The following is a 12,201-nucleotide window of genomic DNA, read 5'->3' as shown; positions in this document are numbered from 1 at the left end:
CTAGGGGGCACTGTGAGACATGGGAACGCTGAGACACATGGGGACAGTGTGAGACATAGGGACATTGGGAGAAGCTGAGACATTGGGACACGGAGATTCTAGGGACACAGTGTCCCCATGTCCCCCAGCCAGTGTCCCCATGGCTCTCAGTTTCCCCTAGTCTCCCAGTGTCTGTGTCCCCATATCTCTGTGTCCCTATTGACTCAGAGTCCATATGTCTCACAGTGTCCCCATGTCTCCCAGCCAGTGTCATCAGTGTCCCCATGTCTCCCAGTGTCCACAAGTCTCCCAGTGTCTGTGTCCCCATGTCTCTCAGTGTCCACATGTCTTCCAGTGTCCCAATGTCTCCCATGTCTATGTCCACAAGTGTCCCCATGTCTCCTAGTGTCCCCAAGTGTCTGTCTCCCAGCCAGTGTCCATAGTGTCTCAGTATCCCCTAGTCTCCCAGTGTGTCAGGATCGGGACAGGGATCCAACACGCAGAGTACAAACAGTAGAAAGGTACGTATACCGGGCCTTAGAATGGCCGGACTAACGTACAGAGAATAATAGAGAATGGTCAGAGACAAGCCGAGGTCGAGGGAACGAGAAGACAGGTAAGCGAGAGACAAGCCGGGTCAGAGGGATAACAGAGATAAGCAGAATAGTACAACAAGCCGGGTCAGAACCAAAGAGAATACTAGAATACAAGAGCACTGAGTGACTAGACAAGCTAGAACCACGACAGGGCAATGAGCTGATGAGAGAAGCAAGCTTAAATACCCTGAGTCCGGAGAGTAGACACGCCTCCGATGAGTGCTGATTAGATAAAGCCAATAGAGTGACAGGTCGCTCGGGATAGCGTCAAGACGTCACGTATCGAGCGTCATGTTAGAAAAGGAAGCGGATCCCTTGCGGCCAGCGTTTGAATGACTGGATGGAGTGCGAGGAACGGGAGAAATGGCCCGTCTAGATGGATAAACAACTAAGTCTCTACCCTTCTCAAAGGTAGAGACCTCAGGTACCCTGACAGTACCCCCCCTCTCAGATACACCCACCGGGCGGAAGGAACCGGGACGAGAAGGAAAGCGGGAGTGAAACGCCCTGCGGAGACGAGGAGCATGAACGTCCTCCTGAGGTACCCAGCTCCTCTCCTCAGGACCATATCCCTTCCAGTTGACCAGATACTGTAATCCTCCCCGGGAGAATCGGGAATTGATAATGGAGTTGACCTCTTACTCCTCCTGACCGTCCACCTGAACAGAACGAGGTGAGGAAACCTTAGAGGAAAATCTGTTGCAAATCAGTGGTTTCAGCAAAGACACATGAAAGGAGTTGGGAATACGTAAGGCCGATGGCAGGGCTAGGCGATACGCAACCGGGTTGATACGAGACAAAACCCTGTAAGGACCTATGTACCGAGGCGCAAATTTCATAGAGGGAACTTTTAAACGAATGTTCTTAGTACTCAGCCATACTCTATCCCCAGGAACAAAAACTGGTGCCGCCCTTCTGTGTTTATCAGCGTGTTTTTTGAACAACATAGAGTTATGCAGGAGAATTTGACGAGTCTGATCCCACAACTTCTTCAGATTGGCGACATGATCATCAACCGACGGTACTCCCTGGGAAGGAGAGACCGAAGGAAAAATGGAAGGATGAAAGCCATAGTTCATGAAGAAGGGGCTAGAACGAGTAGAATCACAAACGAGATTATTGTGTGCGAACTCTGCCCAAGGAATCAAACCGACCCAATCATCCTGGTGTTCGGAAACAAAGCAGCGCAGATATTGTTCAATCTTTTGATTAGTACGCTCAGCGGCTCCGTTAGACTGAGGGTGATATGCAGAGGAAAAGTTCAATTTGATACCTAATTGAGAACAGAAGGATCTCCAGAATCGTGAGACAAATTGAGAGCCTCTATCAGAAACGATTTCAGAAGGTATCCCATGTAAGCGAAAAACCTCTCTCGCAAAAATCTCCGCCAATTCAGGAGACGTGGGAAGTTTAGGCAACGGCACAAAATGAGCCATCTTAGTGAATCTATCAACCACCGTGAGAATAACAGTCTGTCTCTTGGAAGCAGGTAAATCCACAATAAAGTCCATGGCCAAACAGGACCATGGTTTCTCAGGAATGTCCAAGGGGAGCAACAAACCACAAGGGGATGCGTGAGGCTGTTTAGTCCTGGTACAAGTCTCACAAGCTCCGACGAACTCCTTAATATCCTTTCGCAAGGAAGGCCACCAGAAATCCTTGGAGATCAGGGAATAAGTCTTGCGAATGCCAGGATGACCAGCCACCTTGCTTTCGTGGAAACACTGTAAGAGTTCCAGTTGGAGTTCAGGAGGGACAAATTTTCTTCCCTCAGGAGTCTGTCCAGGTGCCAGATGTTGTAAGTTCAAGATCTGGGCAAGCAACGGAGAATGGATTTTGAGACTTGTGTTAGCAATAATATTGCATTGGGGTACAATAGAGGACAGAACCGGTTCAGAAGAAGCCAAAGGTTCATATTGGCGAGATAGAGCATCGGCTTTAGAATTCTTCGAACCAGGCCTATAATTGAAATGGGTGAGGAATAACGACCAACGAGCTTGCCTGGAAGACAATCTCTTGGCCTCTCCAATATAGGACAAGTTCTTGTGATCCGTTAAAATAGTAACAGGATGTAATGTCCCCTCCAATAAATGTCTCCATTCTTTTAAAGCCTTGATAACAGCTAGTAGTTCTCTGTCACCAATGTCATATCTGCTCTCAGTACCAGACAATATTTTAGAAAAAAATCCACATGGATGTAACGGTTTATCCACACCTAACCTTTGGGATAGGATAGCACCTATGCCAGTCTCCGAGGCGTCTACCTCCAGTAGGAAAGGAAGAGTGGTATTAGGGTGAACTAAAATCGGGGCGGAAGCAAAAAGCTCCTTGAGAGTTTTGAAAGCAAGGAGAGCCTCCGTAGACCAATTCTTAGTATCAGCCCCCTGTTTGGTCATATTGGTGATGGGCGCAATAATAGAAGAATATCCCTTAATAAAGCGCCTATAATAATTGGAGAACCCAATAAATCTCTGAACGGCCTTAAGACCCTTGGGCAGAGGCCAATCTAGAATGGACTGGAGTTTATCCGGGTCCATCTTAAATCCCTCCCCAGAGATCACATAACTGAGGAAGTTTACTTGGGATTGATCGAAACTACATTTCTCCAATTTGCAGTACAGCCCATGTTGAAGAAGTTTGTGCAAAACCCTTCTGACTTGTTCGTGGTGAGTCTCAATCTCTCTAGAATGTATGAGTATATCATCTAGGTATACAATGACACACTCATGCTGAAATTCCCTAAGAACCTCATTTATCAGATCCTGGAATACAGCCGGTGCATTACATAACCCAAAAGGCATTACTGTATATTCATAGTGGCCGTATCGAGTATTGAACGCGGTCATCCACTCGTGTCCCTGCTGGACTCTCACCAAGTTATATGCCCCTCTGAGATCTAACTTGGGTGGAAACCCTAACTACTCTTCACATACTCTTGCTTAAAGGAACATTATAGGGTTAGGAACACAATCATGTATTTCTGACCCTATAATGTAAAAACCACCATCTAGCCCCCCTTTCCCCTTCTTGCCTCCCTAAATATAGTAAAATCTTACTTGTATTCTGTAGTCTGCAGCTGCTGGCTCTGCCTCTGAACTGACTCTGCCTGCTGACATCATCAGAAGTGGTGGTCTGAGCAAATTGCAATGCTTCCCTGTAGGATTGGCTGAGACTGAGACTGTCAACTAGGCAGATCAGGGGCAGAGCCAGCAAAGGTCAAACATAGCCCTGGCCAATCAGCATATCCTCATAAAGATAAATTGAATCAATGCATCTCTATGAGGAAAGTTCAGTGTCTGCATGCAGAGGGTGGAGACACTGAATGGCAGTGCTGCACACTAGGCAGTACTGCCCCAGGAAGCACCTCTAGCCGCCATCTAAGGAGTGACCAGTGGAGTTATTTTCTCTGAAAAGACATTATTTACTGCAAAAAGCCTAAAGGGAATGATTCTACTTACCAGAACAAATACAATAATCTGTAGTTGTTCTGGTGACTATAGTGTCCCTTTAAGTTTGTTTAAGAGGGATGTATGGCAACAAAACTTGTGTGGACTGGCTGACAATAAAATTAGGTAATTAGGTAATGCAGACTTTGGTTTCTCTAACACTGTGACATGTCCTCTTTCTTCTACAATCACTATATACACCTTTACTCTGTCCCAGACTATATACCAGGAACATCTGTCTGCTAGTAAGATGATAAGGACACAAGTGGACATGTGAGTGCTAGGGGACAGTCCTTAGAAAGCGTGGGGTAGGCGCATCTGATTTGATGCATTTATGTCAAGCTCTGGGTGCTGCCTACATGACGCTTGGGAGGTATGTTTTAGTGTTTTTGGTCGATAAGATTCTGTAATTAGGCCCATCATAATTGTCAGCTCCAGGCCCTCTGGGCTCTTAATCTGGCCCTGCTTCTGATGTGCGGATCTTAGAGATTCGTTTTGTGTCTGTTAGGTTTTTGAGGCGTTTAGCTAACATCGAGTCTGCCTTGTTGCCCTTTTCATAATACCTTTGTTTGGTCCATGTGAGTGCTTTGGCCGTGGTTGAGAGGGAGAGGCGTTTAAGTAGGGCTCTCGCTGTCGTGAGTTGGTCAAGGTGAGAGGGGGTCGGGTGGTGTTTGTGGAGGGTTTCTAGGCGGCCTATTTCAGAGATGGCATCCATTAGTTGTCTGTTGTGCTGCTTTTTACGTGCTGTGGCTATTGCTATGAGTTTGCCTCTGATTACTGGTTTGTGGGCCGCCCATAGGGTGATTGGGGAGGACACGGAGGGGTCATTCAGGGTGAAATATTCCTTAATGTCTTCTGCTAGGGACGAGGTTATGAGCTTGTCTTGTAGGAGTTGTGAGTTAAGTTTCCAAGTCCAGGGGCGTGTCATGTTGGGGATTGAGAGGGTAAGGGAGATGTCGGCATGGTCCGACCAGGTTATGTGACCAATGGAGGTGTGCGCGATTCTCGATGTTATGTTTGGGGAGATGAGGAAGTAATCGATGCGGGAGTAAGTGTTGTGAGGGTGGGAGTAGAATGTATAGTCCAAAGTTGAGGGGTGTTGGGCTCTCCAGATGTCCAGGAGGTTATGTGTGTGTAGGAAGTGGGAGAAGGGAGCGTCGTTGTGTGACGGTCTTGGGTCGTTCTGAGTTCTGGTGGTGCGGTCAATGGACGGATGGTGTGTGGCGTTGCAGTCGCCACCTACAATGGTGAATGTGGCTTTGATCGTAGTGAGATGTGCTGAGAATGTTTGCCAGAAGGTTGCGTCTGGGGTTGTAGGGGCGTATAGGGAGGTGATGGAGTAGGTTGAGGAGCCTATTTTGCCTGTGAGCGTGAGGTATCTACCTTGTTTATCTGGGAAGGCTTGGATGTCGTTCAGAGGGCAGGATGCTTTGAGTATGATAGCCACCCCTTTGGTTTTAGCTTCTGGGGAGTTGGCGAGAAAGCTGCGGTTGTAGTGTTTGTTTTTGAGTGGGAAGTGTTTGTGGGGGGTGAAGTGAGTCTCTTGGAGTAGGAGAATGTCTGCTTTTTGGTTGTGTGCCCATCGTAACAGGGCATGGCGTTTTTTGGGATTGTTAAGGCCCTTTGCGTTAATGGAGATACAATGTAAGTTGAGTGGCATGGTCAGGAATGGCCTGGTCAGGTGTCGTAGTGTATGAGGGGGGTGTAGGGCTAGTCAATGGGGTGGAAGGGAGGAAGTCTGGGCCCGGGTGGTCCCAGAAGGGCAGCAGGAGGATTCAGAGGACGGGTAAGGTGTATGGGGAGGGGGGTAAACGTGCTGGTCTTACGTCAATTGCCAGCAAAGGTGAACTGTGGTACCGGGGGTCTCACTGGTCAGTGTGATCGGAGACCAGCGGTACGGAACAGGTTATGTGGGGGGAGTAATGGTCGTTTGTCTGAGAGTGGGCGGCAAACGGCAAATAGGTTCGTATGGGCAGTCTTGTCTTAATAAGGAACCGGGGAGAATGAAACCTGGGAGGTAGGCTTCTTAACTATGTACAATGGAGTTTAGAGGTTGTCGCGTCTTTTGTTTTTGGCTTTTCCCTTCTGTTACATTTCTGTTTTGTCCGGGGGGGGGGGGGAGGGGGACACACAGGAACAAGTTGTGGGATACAATAGGTGTCCTTCAAAATGAGCATATTTAACAGTTATCATAAGTTGTTACATATATCACAAGGAGCTGTATGGCATGAGTGTAAGTTAAGAATAGTTTGGGTTGTCATCATGTATCTACGCTTGATCAGCCGAGGTTGAAACTGCTTTCATACCTTGAATGGGTGGGATGTTAGAGTACCAAACCACCGTAGTTGCAAGTGGCTGGGAAATATCTCCCCGCAGGGATCCCTGCCATTGACCTCCCAATGGTTTGTCAGGCTTTTTTATCCTGTCTTAAGCTACTAATCAATTAGTAGTCAGTATTTTTAGTCTGAGATTGTCTAGGGCATGGTGGCACTGACCTGGCTAATCGTTCTTTAGGTGTGGGTGGTCTGGTCAGGTTGAAGGGTCGTGTTGCCCCGGTCCCAGTCTCTCTGGGGACGTGAGGGGCTATTGTGCCTCCCGAGAGTGTCTGGGGTCTCTGTAGTTGTCGGGGAATGCCTTTTCTGAGTGGCTCTAGGCCGTCGCGGCCCGCCGCCCCCCCCGTCCCGTGGGAGGGGGGGGGGGGGGACGGCCGCCAGGGCCCAGGCCATCTGTAATTTACTGTCTGTTCACTCCCGCCCTCTGGCCAGGTCGTGTGCTCTGTGACTCCGGGGAGCCGTTACCTTGTCTGTTACGGGGCCATCGCGGCCCACCGCCCCCCACCCCCGTTGGGGGGAGGGGGGGGGAAGGCCGCCAGAGCCCCACTGTGTTCCATCAAGCCCGCCTCCCCCAGCCCCCCCAGTGCCTCAAGAGAAGTTGTGTGTAATCCGCGTGGTGCACATATCATATCATCCCTGTCCGAGGCCGTCGCGGCCCGCCGTCCCCCCACCTCGGAAGAGGGGGGGGGAGGGGGGACCACCAGGGCCCCGGGTCCCTCCACCCCGTCCATTCCCTCCCACCCCAAACAGTAGGAAGAAGGCAAAAAAGTTGTCCCCACAGTGATCTTACTGTAGTCCCAATGTACTTAGAGCTTTCACAGTTCGATCTCTGTCAGCCGAATCTTGGGGTGTGAGCTGGAGTGCTTCATTGCTGGGTGAGGTCTTCTTCGTCTGCGGTTGTGGATGATGAACAGCATCCTGTGGATCTTGGGGTGGGTCGCTGGAGTCTGTTGTGGCCTCAGGTTGAGGTCGGCAGGCCGGTATGTCTCAAGGCCGGCGGCGTGGGTAGCTGTGGTGGGTGGTCGCGCCTGCCGGGATAAGGCCCTGGTGATGTTGAGTGAGTCCCGAGGGCCAGAGGGCAGGCATAAGTGCTGAGTGCATTTTAGCAGGTTCTGGGGTTTGCGGTTAGGTCGTTAGTTTCGGCTTGGCAGTGCTGATGGTTTTAGTTCTGTGTGTCCGGGGTCAGTTAGCAGGGTGGGCTTGAAGTGAAGGTGCCGTGAGTGGAGCCAAGACGCGGCTGTGACAGTGGGCTTCGGTGGCTGGAGGCTGTCTAGGGCGCTGTCTTCTGTCGCGCTCCCTTTGTGGCTGTTGGTCCCATGGTCCGTGTTGGGCCGCTGGTTGTCGTTGTGAGGCAGCGTTCGGATCTAGGATTAGGTCTTGGAGGCCCAGTTGTGCAGCGAATTCTTGGGCTTCCGATGGTCTGTATAGCGTGTATGTGTGGTTGTCTCGCCGCACCATAAGTTTGAAGGGGTGGCCCCATGAGTAGCGAATTCTCCGTGCCTGGAGGGCTTGGGTCAGTGGTTTTAGTTCTCTGCGTTTGCGAAGGGTCGTGGGTGCTAGGTCTTGGTACAATTGCACCGTGTGGCCTTCAATCTGCAGTGGGGTCTCTCTGGTGGCCCGCATGATCGCCTCCTTAATATGGAAGTAATGGCAGCGAACTATAATATCTCGGGGTTGCGATGAGCCTGCTGTGGGTGGGCGAAGGGCTCTGTGTGCCCTGTCTAGGAGGAGGTCGGATGGCGAGGCGTCTGGCAGCAGGCTGCTGAAGGCCTCAAGGAGCATGGCGTTGAGGGTTTCTGGTGCAGCGGATTCAGGCAGACCCCTTATGCGGATGTTGTTTCGCCTGGACCGGTTATTAAGGTCTTCTTGTAAGTCTTCCAGGTAGGCTATTTGCTCTTGCATGTCTTTAAATTTGTCCTCATGGTTGGAGGTCATGGCGGTAACGTCTGCCATTTTGGATTCTAGCGTGTGTGTGCGCTTAGTTAGGGCGGTCAGGCCTTCATTGATTGGGGCCAGATGCTTAGTAAGTTCATCTGCCACTAGGGATTTCATGTCTGTGAGTAGTTCTTTTAGGTCTTGCCTGGTAAGGGGTGATGTCTCCTTCCTGTGGCTAGTAATGCTGGTGTCAGAGTCTGAGTCCGAGGCCTGCATGCTGTGTGCGCATGGCGCCTCTCTGTCTGACCTGGTTCTGAAGATTGGTGCCACGGCCGTTCCGGACTTGGATTTTCGTCCGCCTCCCATTTCAGCTTGCTCCGGTGTGGGTCGGGTATGCAGTGCTCGGTTCACGGGTGGATTTCCGGTGTTAATGCCCGTTTTATGTGCTTAAGTTACGTTTGCCGCCACGGAGCTCTCTCAGACCGCGGCCATCTTCATCGGCAGTCAGGCTCCGCCCCCCATGTTAAGATCCTTTACCCTTTCCTGGTAAGTTTTATCCTGCAATCCATGAACCAGTTTAGTAGCCCTTCTCTGAACTCTCTCTAAGGTATCAATATCCTTCTGAAGATACGGTCTCCAGTACTGTGTACAGTACTCCAAGTGAGGTCTCACCAGTGTTCTGTACAATGGCACGAGCACTTCCTTCTTTCTATTGCTAATACCTGATGCAACAGTGTCAATGCCTTGGCTGAGGGGGTAAGTCGTGTCACAGGCGACATTGTTGGAGGATGGAGTGGGACAGGGGAAGGAGAGGTATGCGCATTAGACTTCCCCATAGGAAAGCATTGAAAAATGCTTTCAATGCTTTCCTATACATAGCGTGAGGACGTCCTGTGCCGTTATAGCACACTTTTCATGTGCTATAAACACAGAAGTGTCCTCTAGTGGCTGTCTAGTAGACAGCCACTAGAGGAGTTAACTCTGCAAGGTAAATATTGCAGTTTATAAAAAAGTGCAATAATTACACTTGCAGGGTTAAGGGTAGTGGGAGTTGGCACCCAGACCACTCCAATGGGCAGAAGTGGTCTGGATGCCTGGAGTGTCCCTTTAAGGAGGATTAATATTCAGGTTCAGTGTGACATGGTTGAAGTGTGAATCAGTGAGTGTGACAGCATTTGGTGCTAGTGTGGCATGGTTGGAGGATGGAGTGTGACAGGATTGAGGGGTTATTATGACACGGTGAGTGTGGCAGAGCGAGGGGTGTTGAGTGTGACAGGATTGGATGTATTAATGTGATAGAGTGTGGCAACGCTGTTGGAGGGGAGTGTGATACAGGATTAGCAGGGATAGATGTGAGTGTGGCATGGTAAAGGGGATGACTTTGTGTGGGGGTGAGGGTGACAGTGAGTGAGTGGAGGTGTGGGTAGCAGTGAGTGGGGGAGGTGTGGGTGGCAGTGAGTGGGGAGGGGAGGGTGGCAGTGAGTGGGGAGGGGAGGGTGGCAGTGATGGGGGAAGGGAGGATGGCAGTGAGTAGGGGAGGTGAGGGTGGCAGTGAGGGGAGGGTGGCATTGAGTGGGGGAGGCAGACTGGCATTGAGTGGGGAGGGGAGGGTGATAGTGAGTGGGGAGTGTGGCAGTGATGGGGGAAGGGAGGATGGCAGTGAGTGGGGGAGGTGAGGGTGGCAGTGAGTGGGGGAGGTGAGGGTTGCAGTGAGTGGGGGAGGTGAGGGTGGCAGACTGGCATTGAGTGGGGGAGGGGAGGGTGGCAGTGAGTAGGGGAGTTGAGGGTGGCAGTGAGGGGCGAGTGGCAGTGAGTGGAGGGAGGTGAGGGTGGCAGTGAGTGGGGGAGGTGAGGGTGGCAGTGAGTGGGGAGGGGAGGGTGGCAGACTGGCATTGAGTGGGGGAGGGGAGGGTGGCAGTGAGTGGGGAGGGTGGCAGACTGACATTGAGTGGGGGAGGGGAGGGTGGCAGTGATGGGGGAAGGGAGGATGGGGGGGCTAGGGTGGCAGTGAGGAGAGGGTGGCAGTGATGGGGAAGTGAGTGGGGGAGGTGAGGGTGGCAGTGAGGGGAGGGTGGCAGTGAGTGGGGGAGGTGACCGTGGCAGTGAATGGGGAGGGGAGGGTGGCAGACTGGCATTGAGTGGGGGAGGGGAGGGTGGCAGTGAGTGGGGAGGGTGGCAGACTGGCATTGTGTGGGGAGGGTGGCAGACTGGCATTGAGTGGGGGAGGGGAGGGTGACAGTGAGTGGGGAGGGTGGCAGACTGGCATTGAGTGGGGGAGGGGAGGGTGGCAGTGAGTGGGGAGGGTGGCAGACTGGCATTGAGTGGGGGAGGGGAGGGTGGCAATGAGTGGGGAGGGTGGCAGACTGGCATTGAGTGGGGGAGGGGAGGGTGGCAGTGAGTGGGGAGGGTGGCAGACTGGCATTGAGTGGGGGAGGGTGGCAATGAGTGGGGAGGGTGGCAGACTGGCATTGAGTGGGGGAGGGGAGGGTGGCAGTGATGGGGGAAGGGAGGATGGCAGTGAGATATTAGATTAACTTACCTCTTGAGTGAAGTGACTCCCTGTCCCTTGTGATCTTCTTTCCTGCAGCAGCCTCGTGGTCCAGTCGCATAGGCCCATGCTCTCCTGTCTGCAGCTCCGCCTCCACGGGTTCAGAGCTGCAGTCAGACCATGTGGAGATTGTCTCGCGAGCTCTGATTGGCTGAGCTCGCTGACAATCAATCATGGTCTGCAGCTCTGCACCCGTGGAGGTGGAGCTGCAGACAGGAGTCACAGGGATCCGGATTTGTGCACTGCAGTCACAGTGCACGGTGACAGCTCTATCCCGGCGGCACACAGGGGGGCCCAGCATCCAGCGGCACAGAGGCTAAGCTGCTGGGCCCCCCTACTGTCGGGACTCGGGCCCGCCGGCCAAATCAGTCCTCTTCTCAGTCCCGGCCCGCTCCAGCAATCCGGCCGCGGGCCGGGCCCCCCAGGACCGCCGGGCCCGTGACAATTGTCACGGTTGTCATGCCCTGATGGCGGCCCTGGGTACGTACTGAGAAATGTACCTTTCTAATATTTATTTGAATAGTTTCCATTTATCCTCAGTGTTTTATCACTAAGGAGTTTATGCCAGTCGATATGTTGTAGAGCTGCCCTAATCTTATTGAAATTGGCTTTTTAAAAATTATGTGTTTTAATAAACCCCACTTGCTTTTGCTTTTTTGAGTTTATTTTAAAATGTACCATATTGTGATCACTATTTCCCAAATGCTCCCCTACTTGAATGTTGGTTAAAAGATCAACATTGTTTGTTATGACGAGATCCAGACCAGCATCCTTTCTAGTTGGTGCTTATACCAGTTGTGACATAAAGGTGTCATTTAACACATTCAAAAACCTGATTCCCCTTGCTGAAGTACTAGTCCCTCTATCCCAATTTATGTCTGGGTAACAGCTGTTCTTCCTCAATAATATTTACATTAGGTGGTTTATAACATATCCCAACCAATAATTGATTTCCCTTTGTTTGCCCGAAGCAGATAATCCAGTGGTTCCCGAACCAGTCCTCACGGCCCACCAACAGCCCAGGATTTATGTATTTTCCTGGTTTATTCCAATGAGGATACTCACAAAACCTGGACTGTTGGTGGGTCTTGAGGAATGGCCTGGGAAACGCTGCATTAATCAATTCACTGATTTAAATAATAATTTGCCCCTGTCTCTTTTGACCAGAAATAACAATCTCTTAGTACGGTCTCTACATATAGAGCAATGTAAGGGGGAAGGTGGAACCAATGGGAGATTCCTGCTGATTGTCCTGTTAGAGCTTTGTATCGACCCCTCCATGTATTCTCCAACAATCAGGCCATTAATATTCTATGCAGATTTATGTGAATGAATACTGAATAGTAAAGTGGCAGACAGTAGCCATTTCACTTTTCTAGCAGACTACGGCAGGTGTGGTTTATACATTATAACCACTACTAATG

The sequence above is a fragment of the Pelobates fuscus genome, chromosome 4 (genome assembly GCF_036172605.1).
Source record: "Pelobates fuscus isolate aPelFus1 chromosome 4, aPelFus1.pri, whole genome shotgun sequence".
In the NCBI taxonomy this organism is placed as follows: Eukaryota; Metazoa; Chordata; class Amphibia; order Anura; family Pelobatidae; genus Pelobates; species Pelobates fuscus.
Note: the sequence above shows the minus strand (reverse complement) of the source record.